Below are 18,166 nucleotides of genomic sequence, written 5' to 3' on the forward strand. Positions count from 1 at the left end.
TTAAAAATAAAATGTTCATCAAAAAAATGCAAGTAGGGAAAAAAACATTTTGCTAAACTACTGTAAAATTTTAGGTACCATTTCTTTTCACCATCATTTAGTAAAATGTGTTGATGTATGCTAGTAGTTCCTAAAAAACATTCTTAAGGGAAAATCGGTGTAACCAGCTTCAATAAGAGACAGGGAAACAAAAATAAACAAGCAGTGGCAAAGCCAGTAGGTCTGAACTTAGTGGTCAGCCTTTTGGTTTTGTCAATGCCCGACTTGTTTTGGCATTGTTTTTGTAAAACCTTATTGGTGTGGGAGCTGTTGGGCCCTCACCATTATAACAAGCATTGGCATAAACAAAAATTATTTTGGTCTCAAAAAGCACACATTGCCACAGTAGTTCCAGGCACTGAACAAAATTACTTTGTGTATTTTGAAATGTTCCTTGTGAAAGAGCAGGTTGGAGAGAGAGAGAGAGAGAGCGAGACAGAGAGACAGAGACAGAGAGATAGAGAGACAGAGAATATTTTGATAAACACAAAACCGTTATGGTTTACGCCAGACCTAATTAGGGGCCAATTATTAAAGAAAGTCTCAAAAGTACACCCATGTTATATGTCCTAGTGTTAAGTGCAGATATATGGCTTTCGTGAATTCACAACAATTTACAAAAGTAGGCCAAGAAAAAGTATATCTGTGAACTGCATTTTAGTATGAGCAAATGTGCATGTGTAGATTTTCTCATGCAAAAATCTGAGTGTTGGCAAGTTCACTTTCCCTCCAACCACTTTTTCCCCAACCCTGGAAGAAGTTTTACGTCTGTCACTGTCAGGAGTAAATTTCGAACCTTTCTCAATATGGGAAAATATTAGAGAAGTATTGGCGAAAACCCTTAAAATATGCAAGTTAGTAGGTTTGCACAGACTCAAAAGGGCATTCCAACCGTGGAACTCTTGCTTACCACTACCTTCAGCCCCAGTATGTAGATCTGCGGAAACGTGGCTACATAAGGAAACTGCTAGTATTCAAATCCTACTATGGTATGAGTCCTGGCATAATCAGAAAGGCTATATCAGAGCCCTTATATAATGAGATTGCTGCCATAATTTGTCGCTACATGACATGGTGCGAATGGAACAAGTGGATTGTGTTCCAGGCCAAGTAGATTTATGAAGCAACCTGCTTCTTGGACAAGTAGATATTTTAATAAATTCTACACCCCTAGGAAATAACTAGACAGTTGCATTTTACAAAATTAACTCTGAAAGACCAAAGTCCAAAAGTGTTGGGGTCGATCCTCACAACAGGTTAGTTATGCAAATTTGGAATATATACAACATAGTTGGTTTTGCACTCGTTAAAGCATTACAAAGTATGAAAGTTTTCATCTGAACACATCTACTCCCACGGGCTGGAAGCTAACAGAATAGGGTAGTTTCAGGACTGGAAGGCTCTGCCAGTTTGTAAAACACTCCAATACCAATAGAAACTTTATTCGATCCTTGACATTAACATCATAAAAATACATATAATAAAAAAGAATACAAAATCAACTTACAATGCAAGTTCATATTGGTTAAAAGAAAACACCCATATAAAAAAAAATCCTAGCAAAATTCTGTATGTATATATATATATATATATATATATATATATATATATTATCTACTGGCGGTCGCCAGTAGATAGTTATAGTTAGGACCGTGTTTCCATAGGAAATCCGCAACATTCTATTTGGAATAACTTTGGCGCCGATTGACGAATCCTCGCGAAATTCTCAAAATAGGTGGGGCGCTCCGCTCCGCTCCTACCCTGAAAGTCTCGGGGGGATTCGTCAAGCGGGGGCTGAGAAAAAGGGGGGGTCCCAAAACGCGTTTTCCCCATGCATTTTTCCATAGGACCTTTAGTCCGAGCTACAGCCCGAACGGCTGAACAGAATTAGTTGAAATTTGGCAGAGAGGTAGCCCTCAGGTCAGGGATGTGCCTTTTGAAGGTCTTGTGTAAATCTGTTCAGTATTTCCTGAGAAAATAGCATTTAAATCAATATATATATCTATGGGCGCGCTCCGAGCGCGTACGGTAAGCTTACGGTACGCGCACGCTGCCGTGCGCGAGCGCGATTCTGATTGGTTGTTAGATCTCAGTAAACATTCGAATCGGTCGAAACCAGGAAGTGCCAGCCGCCATTTTGTCTCTCGCAGTCTGAGGGGGTGAAAAACAAAGGTGGATAACGTGAAAAGGGGGCAGGCTGGACAGTTCCTGACCCCCTAGCCTTTGTCAGGGGGTCCCAGAAGGACCCCTAAGGGCAAAAATAAATTTTATTTTTTTTTCGAAAAATCGCCGAATGCGCGTAGCGTACGCGCACGGCGTAAACGGAGAAATTCCGCGAACTTCGCATAATTACGCGTACCGTGCGCGCACGGCAAAAAAATTTTTTCAAAAAGGAAAGCTTAAAAAAAAATAAAAAAAATTGTGAGGTAAGGTTGCCTCTTAAAAGAGCCGTTGGGTTCATACAGGGATGGAGGAAAGAAAGAATGGGAATATTATGAGCGTCTACAAACGTGCTGGTCTATCTTATTGTTAATAAGGGAAACACTGGTCTCCCCAAAAACAATAAGACCACAACACGTTGTACACCTCATTGCAACCCTACCCAAATCGAGGGTTAACGTCCAGAGGAGCAGAAGAAGGTGATGCTCCCAACTCAGAGGAAGGGCTCAGCTGAGCTGCCGATGATGTACTCGGCTGAGCTTCTGAGGTTGGGCTCTGGTGACTTACTGAAGAGTTTTCTCCAGTATGTCGAGCAAAGGTCCTGGGATGTCTATCCCTAAGGTGTCTCATCATAGAGTGATTTCCAAAGGAATACTTCTTCCTTGGATTTCCTCTAGATAAAACACGGTCACAAAGTGTGCAAGTGACCAATGGAGCATTGACCTTTTTCTCCCCCTCTGGAAAAGTAAAATACTCCCATACAAAAGAATTCTTTTGTTTCCTCCTTCTCTGGATGATGGTGGTGCTGCTAGCCTCACTCTCAGAAGAGGTCTGCTGTTCTGCCATTGTATCTCAATGTCAATTCAGCTCCTTCTCCTAGGGGATCTCAAGCAGTAATGAGGGGAATGGGTGTGGTGTGGAAAGTTTCTGGAACTGAAAGTAGTTTCAACCAATGAAAAGTGTTCTTTGTGGATCACATGACCTACCGTGCGCGCTCCGTAAGCTTACGGTACGCGCTCGGAAACAAGTACGCATGCGCGAACGTGACGCTTACGGAGCGCTTACGGAGCGCGTACGTAAGACGCACTCGCGCATGCGCATTACACGCCCCTGCGTAACCGCGACGTTGCTTCCGCGTGTACGCGTACGTCACGTACGTATCACGTAAGCACGCTGTACTTATGACGTACGGAGCGCGTAGCGTCAGCTTACCGTACGCGCATCGTATCACGTAAGCGCACCGTACTTATGACGTACGGAGCGCTTACCGTACGCGCACGGAAAAAAATGCATAAAAAAAAAATTAACCATTCCATAATGCAGGATATAGTACATATATTATTTTATCCATAGGTTTACCAAAAATTTGCATTTAAAAAACCGTACAAATTCACTGAAAAAATCATAGGTTTCACACACGTTATAGTTAGGAATTAGCATTTAAAAAACCTTGCAAATTCACTGAAAAAACCATAGGTTTCACACATGTTATAGTTAGCTGGACATTTCACTCGTAAAAAAACAATGAAATTCCCCCGTTATAGTTAGTGCAGGCAACTATAACTCACGCGACCGCAATCCTCTGCTGATGATGTCAGATATTACATCACTGATGACATATGTGTCTTTATGAAAAATAAATATTTGTAATATATGTATAGCTAAAGATTAATGGAAGAATACATGGGTAAATAGGTGTCTAAATACAGTGATGTAATATCTGACGTCATCAGCAGAGGATTGCGGTCGCGTGAGTTATAGTTGCCTGCACTAACTATAACGGGGGAATTTCATTGTTTTTTTACGAGTGAAATGTCCAGCTAACTATAACATGTGTGAAACCTATGGTTTTTCAGTGAATATATATATATATATATATATATATAGACACACACACACACACGCAACCAGTTAAAATATAAGTTAAAATACAGAATATCTTCTATTAAGTTAATATAAAATTAATAATAAAAGCACCAAAGCCATTTATGAGCTCCACTGCTTCCTTTTACTTATGCAGGCCCACAAAAATGTTGGTACTGGAAAGCAGACTAGAGAATCAGGCAACGATTTTAGGAAATAAAGTGCAACCCGACATTGTTTAAAATTATTATGCTTTAAAATCGCTGCAATATATTCCTTCCTTTCCTTCTGGTACAAACCACAGAAGAATAATAGGTGCTAGTCAGTTTGGGGGGGATTGTATATCACAGGGACACAAGGTCAAATCTGCATGCTTGAACCTTCTTCCCGGATATCCTAACATCAATGGTATCAGATTCATACGGTATCTCAATAATATGAATTTGTGTTGTGGTATAGGAAAGTCTGCTAAATAAAAGTACCCTCCCTCTAACATGGGTGGATTTAATTGATATGCGAGGACTGACAGTTTGGTATAGTTCCTCTATCTTCAGGTATAGTGAGCCCTCAGCATAAATGTGTTAATCAGCCTCTGCCTTGACATCTTTCTACAAGCAGTTGGGTCCTCAAATAGTTATTTCAGCCCAATAGCAGTCAACTCCAATTCCACGTAGTTCAGCCATCTAATCCTACTGTAGTGCTCCAATTTTAGACAGTCTCTTATTATGTTTTGCGTTAGGGTCACCGTGTCCCTACGCCATATAGAGAGCCACAGTAGCATCAGGGCTAGTCTGATTGAATCTGTGATATATGGTAGCCCAATTCAGTATGTAATTTGTAATTTGAGTGTGATTGGCGGAGGGACACTAAGTGCTGTTTTCAATGGTTTTGAGTAAATCGGTGGGTGCCATGCCTCAAACGCCTACCCCATAAATTGCCGCAGACTTTGTTTTGTGTGATAGATATGTTTTATGGGGATTGATGGTCTGGCGCCCAGCATTTTAGAAAAAGATTTTATAGCTGTCAGGCTCCTCTCCATTCCTAAAGCCCTTCCTTCGACCAACTGTGACCATATTTGCTTTTTGTCAAAATGTACCCCGAGGTAAGGAAAGGTGTCTACACTTCAATTTTTCCATTTGAAGGTACAGGGGGTTATCTCGCTTACCAGCCCCAACTATGATAACAAAGGATTTAATCTGATTAACGTTCAGGTCTAATGAATCCATAAAAGCTGCATATGCTGTTATGAGACGTTGGAGGCCTAGCCCCAGTCTGGCAATCACCACAGCATCATCTGCATAGTAACCAGTGTGGATCAGACACAGGGACTTCCAAGGTTGCACCCACAAGTGCTTTTTCGACACCGTCCGTGTAGATGGAAAGAGGAACGGGGCAAGGACGCAACCCTGCCTTACCCTCCTTGAGACCTTAAAGAGGCGGGTGCATTCACCATTTTTCCAATAGCGAACACATGAAGAAGCATTGGTATATAATCAACCAATAAACTCAATTATGGCTGGATCAATCTCCATCTCTTCCATTATATGCCGGAGCTTAGAGTGGGACACGCAGTCAAATGCTGTTTAAAGATCCATGAAGGCCAGATAGATTTTCCCCACTCTTCGCTCTGGTTTATTTATCCATGATTATTAAAAAGGTGCCGACACTGATCAACGATACCCTCTCCCCGCTGAAACCCATGCAGTGCCTGCATTAGGATGTTTTTCTCCTGAGCCCAGCGCTCCAACCTAGATAAAAGAAGTCAGCCCATAAGCTTGGCTGTTGTGTCTAGGAGCGAAATTAGTCTGTAGTTCTTTGGGCTTCCCCTTTTTGTGGATCGGAACAATTACACTGGTTTTCCAGGAGGACGGGGGGGGGGCCTGCTCAGGCTATGATATTAAAAACATTGGTCAATAGAGGGGCCCACAGATCTTCATTCTCCTGAAATAAGTTTATCGGCACCCCGTCAGGGCCTGGGGCATTCCCAGTACTACAGGCCGTCAGCCCACTCCTCACTTCTGTAAGTGAGAAGGACAGTGTGTCCTTCAAATTGGGATATGTAATGGCTGGAGGTAGCACAAGGGAAGTGCTGGGATAGAGCACATGCCTCTTCAGCTATGTTGGTATCTAGAGTAGGGCCCTTATGACTCTTGAAGCAAGGTGAATTTATTAACTTCCAGAACTTTCTGTTATTCTTACAAAAAATAGAGTCCTCCTGCACTGCTTTGCATATGTAGGCCAGGACAGAAGTTCATTTTGAGAGCTCGGCGGAGGTCTTAATGTTAGGATAATTGAATGGGATAGGTGAGGACAGAAGTGTCTAATGAGAGCTTGGTATCACTTTAAGCTTACACTTTCAACTGGAAGAGCCAAGGGTCGGTCTACAAGTCTGACCCCATGCTGAGAGAGGAAAAGAGTGTGACTGACCTTGCATGAGGAGACTGTACCTATGGCAGATTTCAATTGTGGGAAGAGTGAGCAAATGCTAGGGAGCGAGTCAGGAGGACCCTCATGTGTGAAAGGGGGTCCCCCAGTCTCATTAAACAGTTGTCATCGTAAACTGCGTTGAAAATGACGAAGGTTTCCGACATCACTTGACCCCTATGCACCCAGCTCCTCTGGGATAGGTAACATGGGTACCTCGGTACTCTCAAGGGTGCTGGCCTTAGAACCTTCTATTTTTGACAGGGTTTGCTTAAAGTCCTCTCTGAAGTGTCCCTAATCTTTAAATTTCCCACCGTGACTTTCCCATTGAGTTGTACGGAGCTCGTGCCTATTGTTTACACACTGCACCTATCCTCCGTGGTTCCCCTGTGTCACTACCTTGGGTGGTTCCTTGGGGTCCCAGTGATTCTACGTGCTCTAGGCACTGTGTCTAGTCAAGTCGGGGTTGTTATACCACTTTCTTAGTATATGGTTTGGTCTCCCCCTGGAGCACGCTGCGTTTTGTGCTACTTACTGTCGTTCTAGTGATTTAATATTGTGTTCTTTGTTCTCTAATCTCGTAAAGAGGTTAGTAGAGAGTGTTTAGCAATAAATACATATATTTTATATATCCCTTGTGTGGTTCTCCTTTCATTTGGTCATTCAGGAGGTTCTGATCTGGTAAAACAAGCTGCTTTACATTCCTTCGAGACTTAGCCTGAAGGCTGCTCGCCATAGCTACCACTAGGATATCTTTCAATAAAGGTTGTCTTTAACCTAATCATCAATAAGGGTCGTTTGGACTGGTGCAAGGTGCCCACTTTAATTTCTGGACAGCATATACCAGGCCAACTTCTCACAACCAGAGTCCTTCAGCCCAAGGAGAAGTGAGCCAGCGATGTCCCTACGTGCCCAAGCATCTCAAGGACGAAACAACCCCCATGTGGGTAGAACTGGAGAGGCTGTCCAGTCCCAGCCTCTTTCTAACCAGACTGTTCCCCGTTGAAATGAACAGGGCACCCGATGCTGAAACACCTCTGCACCCAGGCACCCCAGTGCCTACCGAGGTGACCTGTTGGTGTGGTCTTGGCCCTTAACCCATACTCACCTCATGTGCCGAAGAAGAGTACTGTAAGTAGCTGTTAAGTGCTGAAACAAAGTATATGTTTTTCTCCTATAGGATAATATAACCGCTCTAAACATTGCAGTGTCCACTTTTGAAACGTATTAAAATTCATTACTTGAAAAGTACCTTCCTGATTTCAATGATCTTGGTATCTAATTCATATAAAAATAAGAGTTATTTTTATAAACTGGTATCGAATTTCTTTAATGCGTGTGTCTCTCACTTACTGCCTTTGTGTGTGCAATAAATGCTTAGTACTACCCTCTGATAAGCCTAACTGCTCGCCCACACAAAAGAGAGCATTTGGGTTGTTATTTGTGCCCCTGGCAGCCAACTTGAATTTGCCTAGACTCTTTATACAGTGTACCTCAGGTCCTGCGCTACTCTGGATTTGGTCTCAGATACATTTTAATTATGCCAGAAGAAAACAAATCAATGCATTATGCCAAAAAGTAACACATCCTTATGTGAGCTTGCAAAAAACTGTTTGGTGAAATTCCTGCTGGAGACGACAAACATTTAATTTTTAAACCTCTCCGGTATCTTGGTAGCTCCAAAAACACACAAGGTGCAAACTTGCCTGAATAAAAAAAAAAGCATTAAGTGAGATATTGTCAAATCACATTTTGCTCCGAACGTAGTTTCAAACCATTTTCATGGAATTTGGTAAAATTTCCTGAAAAAAATTACGAAATTTCACACACTCACATACTATTGTCAAAAGTGCATCACAGCTAGAACATTTTCGACATTAGAAAAATAAGTGACACAGCAGCACACTATTGACACCATCCGGCAACACACCTAAATGACACAAACAGGCTGAAGACCTCGAAAAACTCAGATTCTCAACAGGCCATATCCTAAGAAAAACCATATCTAGCACCTATAGTGAAGATCATCAGGAAGATGCACTCACGTCCCTGCTCAACCTCACCTATGACTTACTTTCTCAAGTAGTCTTCCTGGACATCATAAGGTACGACTATGCTGTCAAAAGTAGCAAGCTCCAGGAATCCACTTCGAGCTTAAACACCCAACAAGCAAATGCCATACAGCAAACAAACCATTATTTATCAAAAGATTCTTCCTCCTAGGCACTTCATGATTTGGAGCTATGATGAATGGCTTAAGAGCACAGGAGTGAATTTGAGGGTACAAGTGAGAAAGGTGTGCGTACATTTCCACATTTCATAACAAAGAAATGCTGTTTTACCACAATAATCTGATTACAAATGCAAAAAGTGATCTACTTGATTAAGTGATGAGATACTTCAGAATCTTGTCAAGTACAAAAAAAAAATTGTTCCATTTAATGACGTGCAGAAAGGCAAACTATGGCAGTGCTCTTGTTAAATCAAAGCTGTGAACTTTTGGTTATCCCAGGGTCATATTAAGTTAGGGTTTCAATTCTGGCAAAGCTCGGACTAGGTCACCTATCTTATTACTGGACTCAGGCTATACCAGGTATATCTCTCTATCAAATCTTTGACTATTCGGAGGATCTGCTTATTATGAACAGATTTGTTTGTGTGTTTTAACAATGTTCCTTGGAGCACACAACGTATATAGTTCAATTAAGCATATAATAAACAAAATTCAACAAAATCCAATTGGGCTCTTATTGTTCTTCTTCTTTAATATCATCAAAATCCAGATTCCAATCCCCTACACCAACGCGTTTCGCTGTGGTAGGGATAACCTACGGCTTCCTCTGGGCTGGAAATAATACAGAATGAGCATTTGTAATCATATCATGTAGCACTTTACATTAGTGCCATAGAGCCCATATTTTTACAACCTCGTGCAAAGGACTATTCAAACCTACAGTTAGTGCCAGAATGTTCTACATAAGCCCAGATTAAAGTGGCTATATCATCCTTATTTTAACATATAATCACATTGAATACATATCAAGCAGGTCATCATTCTTATAACTTTTTCCTTTTACATCCAGTTCATTGTGATATTGTGACCATGCTATTAAGTCCATTGACTATACCAACGTGTATTCATGCCTATATAGCCCATGTGAGGAATATATAAGAAAGTACGTCATTTGACGTATGACTATCTTATGCAAATGGATAAAGGAAAAAAACGACCAGAACCATTATCTGGAAGCTCTAGCAACACCTCCTTGAGCACTATCCCTACAAGTGGTAGTGACACGGAAGGGGTTTCTGCCTCCCTAATAAGGCAATTGCACCCTTTGGGGAACTCCTCTTTCTTACAAGAGGTAAACCGCTTAAAGAGGGAGAATCGAGAGCAGGCCAGGTGAACTGGAACCACAAAAAAACAAGAAGGGGAAAGAAGAGAGGTGGTAGGAGGAGACAGGGCAGGAATGAAAACACGGTCCTGGGACAAGAAGGAATAATTACGGGGACTGATAAAGAGGTGGAGGTGGTGACACTATCCAACATTATACTTATGGAGAGTATGAAGGAAGTACTTAAGAAAGGTATGGGATTCTGTCCAAGTGTAAGAGGTGATTTATGTGACACTAAAATTGATCTATTTAAATACATTAGACGGTTGAAATTAAAGAAGTGTTTTGCACAAAATCCTAAGCCAAATAAAGAAACTACAATGCAAATATGTAGTACGATGCCTAACTCGTTAACCATTAATGATATTCAGGATACGGTCAATCGCCTCTCAATTACAGAGCTAGAGGAAGACCCGGTAACGATAGCCGGGGTTTTGGAAGATCTGGACATTAGACCGGATTTGACAGTATCTAGTGGACTTAAGAGGAAGTCCAGATGGTCTCCCAATTTGATTAGTGGAAATAATATAGAAATATTTCACCGACTAGTTATTTCAGACTTGGAAGATTATATCAAAAAGACACCCCCGGGAGGTTAAGTGAAAAATAATCTGACAGAACATGAGAGATATGCTTTAAAAGAACTAATGGGAAATACTGAATTGATTATCCGGAAAGCGGATAAAGGAGGAAATATAGTTCTAATGAACAAAGTGGATTATGAACAGGAAATATATTTTCAATTGAGTGATGTATTGTGTTATGAGAAAATTGTCAATAATCCTATGTACACTTTGACAAATATGATCAATGGTTGTTTGAAATCATGGCATGAAAAGGGACTTTTGGATTATGATGAATACATGTTTCTGAAAGTAAATCGTCCAAGATACCCCTGTTTATATACCTTGCCGAAAATTCATAAAGACCTCCCTTTTCCACCAGGGAGGCCAATTGTGTCGGGTATTGGGGGACCGACGGAACACCTGTCACAGTTTGTAGATGTATTTTTGCAACCAATAAAGATCAATTTGCCCTCATATATAAAAGATACTCGCCATGTACTAAACATATTGGGAGATATCAGTTGGGACTCAGGGATGATATTGGTGACCCTTGATGTGGTCTCGCTGTATACGAGCATTAGGAATGAACTAGGTTTAAAGGCACTAAATCATTTCCTGTCTAAAAGACCAGCAAGTCACTGGGAACATACACAAATGTTATCAGCCATGACGGAGTTAATATTGTCCAACAATTTCTTTCTATTCAAAGAGGAATGGTTCAAACAGACCCAAGGTGTAGCTATGGGCTCCAGATTTTCACCAGCCTATGCCAATATATTTATGGGATAGCTGGAAGAAGTGTTTGTCTGGGGCCCAGGAGCTGGTCGTTGGAATGAACACATCCTATACTGAGGGAGGTTTATTGATGACTGCCTTATGATATGGACAGGAACAGAACCATTGCTGTATGAATTTTATGATCACTTAAATAGCAATGATATGAATATTAGATTCACCACAAGTCACAGTACCACAAAAATATTATTCTTAGATGTGGAACTATATGTGAAGGGTAACTGTATTCAAAGCAAGATGTATCACAAACCAACTTCATGCAATGCAATCTTGCATGCAAAGAGTGCTCACCCACGGCACCAGATAAGAGCAATCCCCTTTGGGGAGATGATCAGGGCTAGAAGGAACGGTAGTGAAAATTCACAATTTGAGGAGTGTATTGAGGATATGGAAAGGAGATTCCTTCAAATAGGCTATTGTGAAAGAGATGTACTAGTGGCGAAGGATAGGGCATTGAATACTAAACGCATATCCACCCTAAGACCATCAAAAAACAGTACACTTATTGAACAACACATTAGGGTCATTACTGATTATACACCGATTGGAAAGATTTTGCTGTAAAGCATGAACAAGCATTGCCACATATTAAAAATGGATAAAACTTTAGAAAGCCATATTGGCGCACAACCACAAATCACATTTCGCAGAGGTAGAACTCTAGGCTCAATGTTAAGTCCTAGTTATCTGCAAAGGAAACAACTAGAGACATGGTTAGACCAACACTCTAAGGGCTTTTTCAAATGTGGTCATTGTGGGATGTGCAAGTGTGCCAAGGACAAGACTAAGCAATTTCAGATTAATAATGGCAAAGTGTATGATATACTAACCAATATAACCTGCAGTACCAAATATATCATTTATATAATTGAATGTAAATGTACTAAAATATATGTAGGAAGTACTATACGAATGTTAAAAGAACGCATGAGTGAACACTTAAGCGCAATTAAACAGAATGACATACGTTACCCTATTGCAGAGCACGTACACAATTGTGCATCCCAGGATGACAAGAAAAGTTTTAGATTTTTTGGAATTGAGCATATCAAAATTGACCCACGGGGTGGAAATAGAGAACTCATGTTGTGGAGGCACGAGGCAAGGTGGATCATGCGTTTAAGAGCCATAGAAGACAGCTTAAATTTTGATCATAAACTACAGTACTTTTTGGGAGACTGATTGAGGAGCATACGGTTGGTTATGAGTAATGACAATGAATAGATTGTACACTGAGTTTGGTAACATTGAGGTTGACCCTCTAATTAGCAGAACTTATAAGATTACCTAACAAGTGGGCTACTGTACGGCGGTTCGAATAATTTGATGTAAAATGAGCATTACTATAGGAGAGCTTTTGGTCGTGTGATGTGACTAACGTACGACATGATCAAAGCATAGTACGATTGGATTTAGCAAATAGTAGATACAAGAAGTTATTTGGCGACATGCAAGGTAAAGTTATGATATTTGGTAGAACATTAATAGTTGGTACCCATTTCTTGAACTTCATAGGCAATTTATGATTATTTATGAATAAGGTTAAGTTACCCACAAATATGGAACAAGGTGCAGACAATTTGTATACATTGGTAAATGAGGTGAATTCACCCTATAATAACGGATCGTTAAAGATATTGTTTATTTACATATCGCATATATAAAAAGATTTATTTGGAAAAGATTGTATCTGAACTAGATACAGACTGCCGTACTGTTTTAGCACTAGGTTAAGATGGCGCCTTAACAAATTGGGGCTGAAGTAGTCCTTTTTCACTTGTGGATAAAAATCACTTTACCGCGAACACGGAAGACGCTGGTCCTTGCCTGTACTCGGGTGAAGTGATATAGAGAAACGGAGAGGCGTTGGCGGCGAACTGCCATCACACTGGGCAATACTGGGATTTGAAATAGAACAGTAGGGACGCGTTTATTTTTGATTCATGATATGTATTGCTTTACGTAAAATAGTGAGGGCAGCTTGTAAATTTCGTTGCGCTGGATTTGTGTTTCAGATTTTGAATACTATACATAAGCGGACAGAAAATTGTAGTAATTCTGGTTGACGAGATACTTACATAGCAGACTTGGGATCAAGTTATGCCATAACTATCAATATTGGAAGGTAAGGGAGGGATAACAAAATAGTCTAATTGATTTAATTTTGAAGAGTAGGGTTTTATAATATATGGCACTAAACGGAATGTTACTTGTTTATTTAGATTTGGAGCTTGTTTTTATCTTGAACATTTCGACCTTGAAAGGAATACAATAGTTGGAAGTAACACAGACATATGCCCGTAATAAGGTAGGAGTTGTTGAAAATTATGGAAGTTAATGATGGATTATTTTGTATTGATAATCCTTGCCTCGCGCACGGAATGACAGGAGATTTTGTTTTACCTTATTTCGATAGAAACACATTTGAGAAACTTAAGGTACCAGCGTCAAATGACGTATTTTCTTACATATTCCTCACATGGGCTATATAGGCATGAATACACGTTGGTATAGTCAATGGACTTAATAGCATGGTCCCAATATCACAATGAACTGGATGTAAAAGGAAAAAGTTATAAGAATGATGAACTGCTTGATATGTATTCAATGTGATTATATGTTAAAATAAGGATGATATAGCCACTTTAATCTGGGCTTATGTAGAACATTCTGGCACTAACTGTAGGTTTGAATAGTCCTTTGCACGAGGTTGTAAAAATATGGGCTCTATGGCACTAATGTAAAGTGCTACATGATATGATTACAAATGATCATTCTGTATTATTTCCAGCCCTGAGGAAGCCGTAGGTTATCCCTATCACGGTGAAACGTGTTGGCGTAGGGGATTGGAATCTGGATTTTGATGATATTAAAGAAGAAGAACAATAAGAGCCCAATTGGATTTTGTTGAATTTTGTTTATTATATGCTTAATTGAACTATATACGTTGTGTGCTCCAAGGAACATTGTTAAAATATTTGTTCAATCTTCTGATTGAGTTTAGGGAAGTAGGGTGTTCTCTTCCCCCTGTTTTGGATGCACCAAAATTCAATATTTATTGCAGTAAACCAAGTGTGATCACTATATGAGCGCCATTGTACCCTATACACCCAACAGTATAGATTTGTTTGTGTGGAGAGGTGTGGTGCAGCGGCCAGGGCAGCTGACTTTGGAGCAGAGGGTTCACGGTTCGATCCCAGGCTCCGGCGTCAGCTCCGCTCAGCACCGTGTGACTCTGGGCAACAGCTCACTTAATTTCCACGACGGCCTCCAGCGCCTTGAGACCCGTAAGGGTGAGTAGCTGCGCTATATAAAAACTGACTTACTTATTTGTTTAGGTCAGCATCCTGAGCATGGTAGGGCTACAAACATATCAACCTTTGATTCTGTCACACTTCTGATCACTGCAAGAAGAACTATTGATGAATGCAGAACAATGTCATACATTCACCCAAGTACAGAGGTCTGGGCCTAGATCCATCGTATTTCTGCTCACCATACCATTCCAGTTTGGACCCAGCCATATGCAAAATAGTCTTGACCTGTGCCCTATGGGAACAGTCCAGCCCGAACTGCCAGGCCAGGTTATCCTTAAACCGGAAACAAGTATCCTAGGACCAGTTTCGGAGTTTCACCCCTCTTCAGCCAGGATAGCTTGAGTCCAGTGGCATGGAGAGCACGGGACTCACGTCTGAGCATACCCGTCCCACTCGGGGTGACAAATGCAAAAAGAGCATTGGACAGAATGCAGAACAATGTCATACATTCACCCCAGTACAGAGATCTGGGCCTAAATCCATCGTTTTTTTGCTCACCATGCCATTCCAGTTTGGACCCAGCCATATGCGAATCAGTCTTGACCCTGTGCCCAATGGGAACAGTCCTGCCCGAACTGCCAGGCCAGGTCCTCCCTGGACTGGAAACAAGCATCCTAGGACCGGTTTTATGGTTTCACCTCTCTCCAGCCAGGAAAGCTTGATTCCAGTGGCATGGAGAGCATGGGACTCACGTCTGAGCATACCCGTCCCACTCGGGGTGACAAATGCAAAAAGAACTATTGATGGACAGAATGCAGAACAATGTCATACATTCACACCAGTACAGAGATCTGGGCCTAAATCCATAATTTTTTTGCTCACCATGCCATTCCAGTTTGGACCCAGCCATATGCAAATCAGTCTTGACCCTGTGCCCTATGGGAACAGTCCTGCCCAAACTGCCAGGCTGCTTGTTTCCGGTCCAGGGAAGACATGGCTTGGCAGTTTGGGCTGGACTGTTCCCAAGAGGCACAGGGTCAGACTGATTTGCATATGGCCATGTCTGAACTGGGGTGGCGGAGTGAGCTAAAGAATGATGATGGAGTAAACCCAGATCTTGCAATGTTCAACACTCCGTCCATCATCCCCTTTGGTTTTGCACACTTCTGATCACAGCAGAGCTCAGAATATATATTACCTACTGGCGGTCGCCTGTAGGTAGTTATAGATAGGACCTCGTTTTTATTCCAAAAGCGTTTATTCGTTTGCCAATATCTTTGGCGCCGGTTGACGATTCTTCGCGATATTTTCAAAACTAATGGGGCGCTCCAGTCAGCTCCTGTCTTAAAAGTTTCAGGGTGATTCCTCAAGCGGGGGCCGAGAAAAAAGGGGGGTCTGGAAACTCGTTTTCCCCATGTTCATTTCCATAGGAAACTTTAAACAAAGCTACAGCCCGAACTGCTGAATGGAATTACACCAAGTTTGGCAAAAAGCTAGCCCTTGGTTCAGAAAGAGCCCTTTTGTTTTTAAATGGTGTAAATCCGTTCAGTAGTTCCTAAGATATTAGAAAAAATAAAGGTTTCGATATCTGAGCACCAAGGAGGGTTCGCGAACCCTCCCGGACACGAGCTTCATGCTGATTGGCTGCCAACACTCCAAATCAAGAAGTTTTGGCAGCCATCTTGTGAGTCGGTAGAACCAAGTCACAAGAAACAGTGAAATACAGGTTTAAAAACAAGAAAACATATTAAAATGTTTTTTTTTGTTGGTTTTTCACCGTCCGCGATTTAGAATTCTTTTATTTTTTATTTTTAAATGTCTACCTTCGGGGTCCTTCAGGGACCCCCTGACAAAGGCTAGGGGGTCAGGAACTCTCTACCCTGCCCCCTTTTCACGTTCGCCACCTTCCTTTTTCACTCTCGCACTGAAAACAAACAAAATGGCGGACGACACTTCCTGATTTCGACCGATTCGAACGTTGACTAACATGTAACCACCAATCAGAATTACACTTGCGCACGTTGAGGTGCTCGCACGGTGCACGCAAGGTGCGCACTTATAGATATGTATATGCTTTTAAATGCTATTTTCTCAGGAACTACTGAACAGATTGACACCAGGCACTTCCCTGACCTGAGGACTACCTCTCTGCCAAATTTCAAGTAATTCTGTTCAGCCGTTCGGTCTGTACCTTCGACTAAAGGTCCTATGGAAAAATGCATGGGGAAAACGCGTTTTGGGACCCCCCTTTTTTTCTCAGCCCCCGCTTGACGAATCACCCCGAGACTTTCAGGGTAGGAGCTGAACGGAGCGCCCCATTAGTTTTGAAAATTTCGCGAGGATTCGTCAACCGGCGCCAAAGTTATTCAAAATAGAATTTTCAGATTTCCTATGTAAACTCGGTCCTAACTATAACTATCTACTGGCAGCCGCCAGTAGATAATATATATATATATATATATATTCACTTAAAAAACCATAGGTTTCACACATGTTATAGTTAGCTGGACATTTCACTCGTAAAAAACCAATGAAATTCCCCCGTTATAGTTAGTGCAGGCAACTATAACTCACGCGACCGCAATCCTCTGCTGATGACGTCAGATATTACATCACTGTATTTAGACACTTATTTACCCATGTCTTCTTCCATTAATCTTTAGCTATACATATATTACAAATATTTATTTTTCATAAAGACACATATGTCATCAGTGATGTTATATCTGATGTCATCAGCAGAGGATTGCGGTCGCGTGAGTTATAGTTGCCTGCACTAACTATAACGGGGGAATTTCATTGGTTTTTTATGAGTGAAATGTCCAGCTAACTATAACATGTGTGAAACCTATGGTTTTTTCAGTGAATTTGCAAGGTTTTTTAAATGCTAATTCGTAACTATAATGTGTGTGAAACCTATGGTTTTTTCAGTGAATTTGTACGTTTTTTTAAATGCTAAGTTATGTATTTATTAATTTTTTTTTTTCAGGTTTTTCACCGTGCGCGCACCGTGCGCGCGCTGTGGGCACTCGGTGCACTTCGCGCACCGAGGACCCACAGTTCGCAGTGCGCGCCGTGCCCGCGCGGTGCGCGCACCTCGCGATTTAAAAAAAATAAAAAATCGTTTTTATCTCCCTTGGGGGTCCTTCTGTGACCCCCTGACCATGGGTAGGGGGTCAGGAACTGTCCACTCTGCCCCCTTTTCACGTTCTCCATCTTTTTTTTCTCCCCCTCAGACTGCGAGAGACAAAATGTCAGCCGACACTTCCTGGTTTCGACCGATTCGAATGTTTACCGACATCTAACAACCAATCAGAGTTGCGCTCGCGCACGGCAGGGTGCGCGCACAGTGCACGCACGGTGCGCGCGTATAGATATTGATATGCTTTTAAATGCTATTTTCTCAGGAAATACTGAACAGATTTACACCAGACCTGCAAAAGGCACTTTCTTGACCTTATGGCTACCTCTCTGCCAAATTTCACGTAATTCTGTTCAGCCGTTCGGGCTGTAGCTGCGACTAAAGGTCCTATGGAAAAATGCATGGGGAAAACGCGTTTTGGGACCCCCCCTTTTTCCTCGGCCCCCGCTTGACGAATCACCCCGAGACTTTCAGGGTTGGAGCTGAACGGAGCGCCCCATTAGTTTTGAAAATTTCGCGAGGATT

The sequence above is a fragment of the Triturus cristatus genome, chromosome 1_1 (assembly GCF_964204655.1).
Source record: "Triturus cristatus chromosome 1_1, aTriCri1.1, whole genome shotgun sequence".
NCBI classification, from domain to species: domain Eukaryota; kingdom Metazoa; phylum Chordata; class Amphibia; order Caudata; family Salamandridae; genus Triturus; species Triturus cristatus.